This window comes from Nymphalis io, chromosome 22, assembly GCF_905147045.1.
Source record: "Nymphalis io chromosome 22, ilAglIoxx1.1, whole genome shotgun sequence".
NCBI classification, from domain to species: Eukaryota; Metazoa; Arthropoda; class Insecta; order Lepidoptera; family Nymphalidae; genus Nymphalis; species Nymphalis io.
The window spans coordinates 1,500,555-1,508,612 of record NC_065909.1 but is presented as its reverse complement, the minus strand read 5'-3'; positions in this window follow the sequence as shown (position 1 = coordinate 1,508,612).

Here is an 8,058-nt window from a genome sequence, read left to right as displayed (position 1 = left end):
AATCTCTCAGTAGAGCATATAAAAATATCGAAACACGGCAGAGGACGATCTTGAAATGTAATGCTTGTTTCTTAGCTGTGACATTATACGTGTATTTACGTCGAGTTCTTTATTTAACGTTGACGTTGAAATTGAAACGTTATCAGTAACCTATTGTTTTGGAGTTGCAAGTAACGCGCCTATAAGATTATTCTTATAAGATTTTCCGTCACAATTGCAATTTTTTTTACAGTAATTACGTTAGTAAGAAATTAGTTTGTAGATAACTTCTTAAAACGAACACTCAAATCACTTTCAAATTAAAACGGTCAAATTTATTTATATCGATCTTTTTTTCTAATTATATTTATTACTATTACACATTGAATGTTTGTAAGGAAACAAGAAAGTACAAAGTAGGAAAAAATAGAATACGCGTAGCGCCATCTAGTAGCATTTCCACGAACTTCTTGATAAACTTGTAGCAATAAGGTTTAACTATTTTGTTTTTGATTCCGTATTTCACCGTTATATAATTTTAAGCACTTACTTTAATTAAATGACATTTTTAAATGAAACAGAATTTATAAATTTAGTATATGTATTAGTTGAAAAAATCGAAATAGAAGCGATTACTTTTGACAATATTTTACTGGTGGTAGGGCTCTGTGCAAGCTCGTCTGGGTAGGTACCACCCACTCATAAGATGTTCTACAGCAAAACAGCAGTACTTGGTGTTGTTGTGTTCCGATTTGAAGGATAAGTAAGCCAGTGTAATTTACATTCACAAGGGACGTGACATCTTAGTTCCCAAGGTTGGTGGCGCATTGGCGATGTATGCGATGGTAAACATTTCTTGCAATGCCAATGTTTATGGGCGTTGGTGACCACTTACCATCAGTCGGCCTACCTAAGGCGGACGAGCACTAAAAAAAATTCAATAAAAAAGACAAGCAATCATGTGGTTTGTATGTGTAATGATCGATGAAATAATTCATTTTTTAATTAAATATTTGAGTTAGACAAGGGACACCCTCGTGTCGGCCCGCGGCAGTTCATACCGGGAGGCGGCCTATCGCGCCACGGCTGGGGCACGTGGTCCACCGAATCCGCGCGTTGGGCCTCGAGGTGGCCCTACACAAATCCGAGGCCCTCGTCTTTCACGGGCCTCGGAATGCGCCACCTCCGGGGGCGGCGATAACGGTGGGCGGAACTTCCATCGCCGTCGGGTCGACGATGAAGTACCTGGGACTCGTGCTCGACGGCAGGTGGAAGTTCGAAGAGCACTTCCGGCGCTTGGCCCCAAAGTTGGTGGCTGCAGCCGGGGCGCTAGGGAGGATCCTCCCGAACGTGGGTGGGCCAGGAGGCTCCTGCAGGCGCCTGTACACCGGCGTCGTGCGCTCGATGGCGCTCTACGGGGCGCCGATATGGGCGGACGCTCTGAGCGCCCGCAACGTCGCCTCGCTGCGACGTCCACAGCGAGCGATGGCGCTCAGAGCGGCTCGGGCGTACCGCACGGTGTCGTACAACGCGGCGTGCCTGCTCGCCGGAAGCCCGCCATGGGACCTCGAGGCCGAGGCTAACTCGAGGGTCTAATGGCGGATCAAGGCGTTAATGAGAGCGGAGGAGAGCCGGCCCCACCCACGTGAGGTTCGGACGTGGCGAGAGGAGGCCCACGAGAGGGTATTCGCCGAGTGGTCGGAGAGACTGGATGTCCCGGGTGCTAGCCGAGACCTCGTTGCGGCCATTCGGCCGGTGCTGAGGAAGTGGGTCGAGCGCAAGCACGGCCCACCCACGTATCACCTCACACAGCTTTTGACCGGCCACGGTTGTTTCGGCCGGTACCTGTGTGAGGTGGTCGGTAGGGAGCCGACGGTGGAGTGCCACCATTGTGGCGGAGGAGCCGTGGATACGGCGGAACACACGCGCGTAGAGTGCCCGGCTTGGGCGGAGCCTCGCGCGGTCCTATCCACGGCCGTAGGTGGAGACCTGTCGCTTCCGGCCGTCGTCGAGAAGATGGCCGGAAGCGAAGAGATCTGGGCGGCAGTGTCCCGGTTCAGCGCATGCGTCATGTCGCAAAAGGAGGAGGCAGAGCGGGAGCGGGAGGACGACGTGGACTCGCTCCCGCAACGAAGAAGGAGACCTCTTCGACGGCGACGTGCCTTCGCAGGCCGGACGCTGCCGCAGAGTTAAGGTGTGGCTGGCGGCGGAGTCAGTCTGTTGATCCGCCGCGGGGCTTCAAGCCCTGACGCCCAGCCTCCAGTGGCGGACTCGGGGGAGTCCGTCACGTAACAGGACGGAGGCACAGAGAGGAGGGAGGCGCGCCCTAACATCCTGGCGCGCTCTCGAGATGGGTCGCCTTATGGCGACGACCGCTGGCGGGGTTGCGGTTGTAAGTCACAACGTTCCCGTGACCCCGCCGCCTTGCGGAGAGGCGGAAATCCGGGGAGGTTTTAGTGGGTAGGACGGTGGCCCTCTGCCCCGTGAGTCCCACATACCCGTCCCGGTCCCCCCGGACCGGGCGGCAGGCGTAAATGCCTTTCCTCCCCGAAAAAAAAAAAAAAAAAAAAAAAAAAAAAAAAAAAAAAAAAAAAAAAAAAAAAAAAAAAAAAAAAGGGACGCTCCAGAAGGGGTGCATGTCAGTCAAATCCACGTGGTGCACCCTGGGCAACGGGGTCGACCAGCAAACCGATGTTTTTCCGGAATGCATGTCGATCGCGGCTGAGACTGACGCGGCGGAAGTGTCGCGGGCCGCTCCTGGGACTTCTCTGTTGCGCAGAGTGGACCAGCGAGCGGCTTCGTGGCAAATAGGAGGACTCCGGGGTCCTTTCGGGCCGCCGGAGAGAGGAGGAGTTGGTCTCTGGAGTCCTTTCGGGCTGCCGGAGACAGGAGGAGTAGAGGAGGAGGGAGAGGTGGGTTCGTCCAGTTTCGGTGTCGATGCTGGGCGGACAGACTTCGGTCACCGCCTTCTCAAACTCGTTTCCCCATCCAGGCGCCAGCCTGTGGTGGGACCGAGGGCCTTGCCTTCACCGGCCGGGTCGAGAGGAGAAAACCTAAATAAAAAACAACAGGTGGGTCGCTCACCCAAAGCGACGGCCGCAGGTGGGGTCGCGGTGGTGTGCTAACGCGTTCCCGTAACCCCGCCACCATGCGGTGAGAAGGAAACGAGGAGGTTTTAGTGGGTAGGACGGTGGCCTTCTGCCCCGTGAGTCCCACATACCCGTCCCGGTCGTGTCCGGGTGGCAGGCGTAAATGCCTTTCCTCCTAAAAAAAAAAAAAAGGGACGCTCTAGAAGGATGTGAAACATCAAAATTTATGATTATTAAAATAATTTATAATTTAAGAATATAATTTATAATTACGATTCCAATGCTGCTTCGAATTCACGCGGTCACAATTTGTAAAGTAGCTATTTTTAATTTTTATTTGTATATATTTAAGGCTTTAATTTATACAATTCTTTCACTAAATAAAACCATAAAATAATTATGGAGTTTAGTAAGTAAATAGATAGAGTTTCGTCAATATATTTATTTAAGCATATTTTTATTATTAAAATTATTATAAAAATACGATGTATTCGAACCGCGCACACACTAAGGCCTGGAATGCCAACAACGCACCTGTAAGTCCTACGGAATTGTAGGTGTTCATGGGCGGTGGTAGTCACTTTCTATTCGGTGTGAACTGCGGTACTTAGTAGATCAGACATTTGTGTGCATAAACATGTCTGTTAGTCCTGAGGTCTGGGTGTAATTATCTATATAAGTATGTATTTACAAAAGAAAAGTACTATATATAGTCTGTTAGTTGTATGGTTTCCATAGTACAAGCTCTGCTTAGTTTGGGATCAGATGGCCGTGTGTGAATAATGTCTCAGGGTTATATTATTATTACCATTATTATTAATTACAGGCACAAGGTGTTTTGAATCGTAAATTAAATTTATTTACTTGTAAAACTAATAACCAAAATTTGTTATTACGTATTCCTTGTGTTATAAACTAAATAAATAAATAGACGTAGTAACAGCCTGTAAATATCCCACTGCTGGTCTTAGGCCTCCTCTCCCTTTTTTTGAGGAGAAGTTTTTTGGATCTTATTCCACCACGCGGCTCCAATGCGGGTCGGTGGAATACACATGTGGCAGAATTTCAGTGAAATTAGACACATGCAGGTTTCCTCATAATATTTTCCTTCACCGTCAAGCACGAAATGAATTGTAATCATAAATTAAGCACATGAAATTTCAGTGGTACTTGCCCGGGTTTGAACCCATGATCATCGGTTAAGATTCACGCGCTCTTACCACTGGGCAATCTCGGCTAATAAATAGACGTGTATTTATTATATGAGTCAGACTTTTCTTATAACCTTTTTAGAGGCACTAAATCCCCTATAAAAAGTTTGCGTGTATCTGTAGTAGTTTTGCCAGTGTTTGCCACTAAAGCGCTCGAATCGGCAATTTGCTCCATCTACGTAGACATGAGCCCTTTTCGTAAAATGTACAACTTATGTAACATAATATATCCACTTTGTTCATTTAATTTAAAACTATCGGATATTATGCAAAAGAACTTTGTTCTAAATCTTTATATAATAAAGAAGCTTTACACTTGCTCATTGATTGTCAAAAATCTACTTCTACGATGCCTGGAAATCCACAACAGCGCGATTCACACAGGGTTTCCTGTCACAAACATGTTCTGTGTGGAAGCAGCTTTCGTCGGCGATCATTCCCTACCGATATCACATAGAAATCCTCAAGAAAAGAGCGTACTTATTCCTTCCAGGCTGACAATGCACTTGCAAGCCCTCGGGTGTTGCGGGTGTCCATGGGTTGTTTGAGGCTCACCTGATGGAAATTGACTTTATATCAGGAGAACCTCCTATTCGTTTACTTACATAAAAAAATACCACCGTTTCGGATTCGCGGTGAATGTTTGATTCGTCCTGATTTTTCCTTAATAAGTGAATTTTCATGTTAAATTCGTGGTAATGATTTATGTCATTTTATAAGATAATATAGTGAGGAGACATGCATTTGTTAGATTAAATTCTGTCTCATGTGTATCCACCAAGTCGCGTTTGAGCAGAGTGGTGAGATAAATACCAATTATCTTTCAGAAGATAGATGTTTATTAGCTAGCTACCATAAGCACTTACGTATACTAATAAAAATAAATAAATATGATGACGTCATACGCATACTTTCCTGGTGGTAGGGCCTTGGGCAAGCTCGTCTGGGTAGGTACCACCCACTTATCAGATAATCTACCGCAAAACAGCAGTACTTGGTATTGTTGTGTTCCGGTTTGAAGGGTGAGTGAGCCAGTGTAATTACAGGCCCAAGGGAGATAACATCTTAGTTCCCCTGGTGTTTATTATTTCTTATGGTCCTTTGTCTATGGACGTTAACGACCACTTACCATCAGGTGGCCTATATGCTCGTCCGCCTACCTATACTATAAAATAAAAAAAACTCTTTTTAAAACTTTGAATAACGTAAGGTTTCTGTATTGAGGAGAGTATTTTATAATCGAATTCGAGTGCAACGTTCTACGTGTAATGCTTTGGTGAAACGCTTTTGATGTAAACAGACGATATTTTGAACTTATTAAAAATCTAGCGGCGTCTGTATCCGCGTCAAATTTATTTTTTCAGTGGGAATCGTATTTTTCCTAAATCCCGCAATTTATTTGTCCGTGTCTTTATACAGATACCAGGCTACGTAATTCAATTTCATTAAGATCAGTTTAGTGGTTGTGAAATAACAAATAGACAGACATAGTTGGATTAATTATACCATTCTGATTATATATATTCATCTAAATTGCTTGCAAAAAAGCCCTACTAACCATATAGCTTGTGTTTTGGGTTTTCTCGTTAAATATCAATCTACAACTAATATGTAAACATTTAAAATCTTATCTATCTTACTTATCTATTCAAAGACAATATGTTCAAAATCGAAACAGTGTTTACGTGTAGAAAGTCTTAAAACAAAAGGAAACGTAAACACATTTCCTAGTATTGTTAACGTGACGGTGAAAGTCAGTCTGTTTGTTCGTGCATAGATGTGAAATTACATTTGAAAATGTCACTTCGCAATCAGGAAAACAATAACTTATTGAGTATAATAATTAATTACTATTATATATAATATTATGAGAACATGTTTAAACTTTACTAATATTATAAATGCGAAAGTAATTTTGTCTGTATGTTGTTGTTAATTGTTTTTGTTGAAATTTGGTACGAAACAATCTCGAAGCCCAAGGCGTATAGGCTAATTTTTTTAGCTTTCAACACGTTTATACCTCTCTAAACATGCGGATGAAATCGAGAGCGAAAGCTAGTATTATATATTTCATATAGATATAAAGCAATGTTAGGCTGATATAGGCGTTGTGATTATAAAACCTGGGCCAGTACTTAAGTACCAGTAAGTACCTGAGTGAACGTAACACTTTTGGGGTAAGGCTTCCCATCTTTGAAAAATTTTGGAATTTATTCCATAACGCTGCTCCAATGCGTATTTATGTCACGATGTTTTACTCACAGCGGAGCTCAATAATAAAACAAATCGAGCACATATAAATTCAATGGCGTTTGCCCGGGTTAGGACCCGTAACCTCCAGTTTATTTTTTCTTGTTATAACCTTTATTTCATATTAGATATTTCTCCATATAAGCAACTCGATATGGAACTCCTTTCAATTAGATACATGCGGATCATTGTTTTATTGAAAACAATAGCTTATTATAAGCCTTAACAAATTGTTCAATTTCTCATTTTCCTATTAATTGAATATTGTATTACACTATTTATTTTATTTATAGCTTATTTATTTTTATATATAATTAGTATTATACGTAAGCCATTTTTTTATGTTAATATATTTGTACATATTTATATTTTTTTTTATATAGAATAGTAAGGCGGACGAGCATATAGGCCACCTGATGGTAAGTGGTCACCGACGCCCATAGACATTGGCATTGTAAGAAATGTTAACTATCGCTTACATCACCAATGCGCTACCAACCTTGGGAACTAAGAAGCCATGTCCCTTGTGCCTGTAATTACACTGGCTCACTCACCCTTCAAACCGGAACACAACAATACCAAGTACTGCTGTTTTGCGGAAGAATATCTGATGAGTACCAGTAAAATTGTCCGTGATTTTATTAATTTTCTTTTTATTAATTGGTTACTATTCGTGCAGTTTCTAGACTTATATACAACATATATGCAATATGATAAATAGTATCAACACTTTTTTCAGGGTTCGTATATTATGTACGTGATGACAAAATATATAAATATACGAAGTTCAATAACCAGAGGTTGTGTGGAAGATACGAGTATTGTTTTAGCAATAAAATATCTTTACAATCTTTTTTGCACTAATTTTCCTTAAGTTTTTGCCTACTTAAAAAAACACTAGGTACTCGATCATATATATACATATATATATATATATATATTTTTTTTGTATGCGCCGGGATGGCAAATGACTCTACTCCACCTGATGGTAAGTGGTAGTAGAGTCCAAACACGACGACGGCCAGTACAGTCGGGAAGAATGTTCTGTACTAGCCGTCCCCGCCTTGCCAGCACGCAAGATCTCTTCACGCCTCGTTTGAAGGAACCCGGGTTGTAAGAGGATCACGTGAGCTGGTAAGGAATTCAATTTTTTGGAAGTGCGACAAAGAAAGGAGTTGCCAATTTTATTTGTGCGCGATGGAATTGATGTTACAGTTAGGCGGTGACATCGAGAGCCCGCACGCGTAGAATTATGAAGGAAGGGAGAAGCAGGAATTAGAGAGAATATGATATACATGACAACGTTGGTCTAGTGACTAGATATAAGGCCGCAGATCCCGATATCCCCGGTTCAAGCCCCAGTTTGGGCCGATAAAAAGTTATTGGGGTTTACTGTTGAAAAAATTTTGCAGAAGCAGCCCGAAATCTGAAAGCCAGAAGTTTGTACACTCCCGTGCTTCGGCAAAAAAACGTACATTCAGATAAATTTTTACATTACATTTTACAGAACATTCAGATTAATCTTTGCT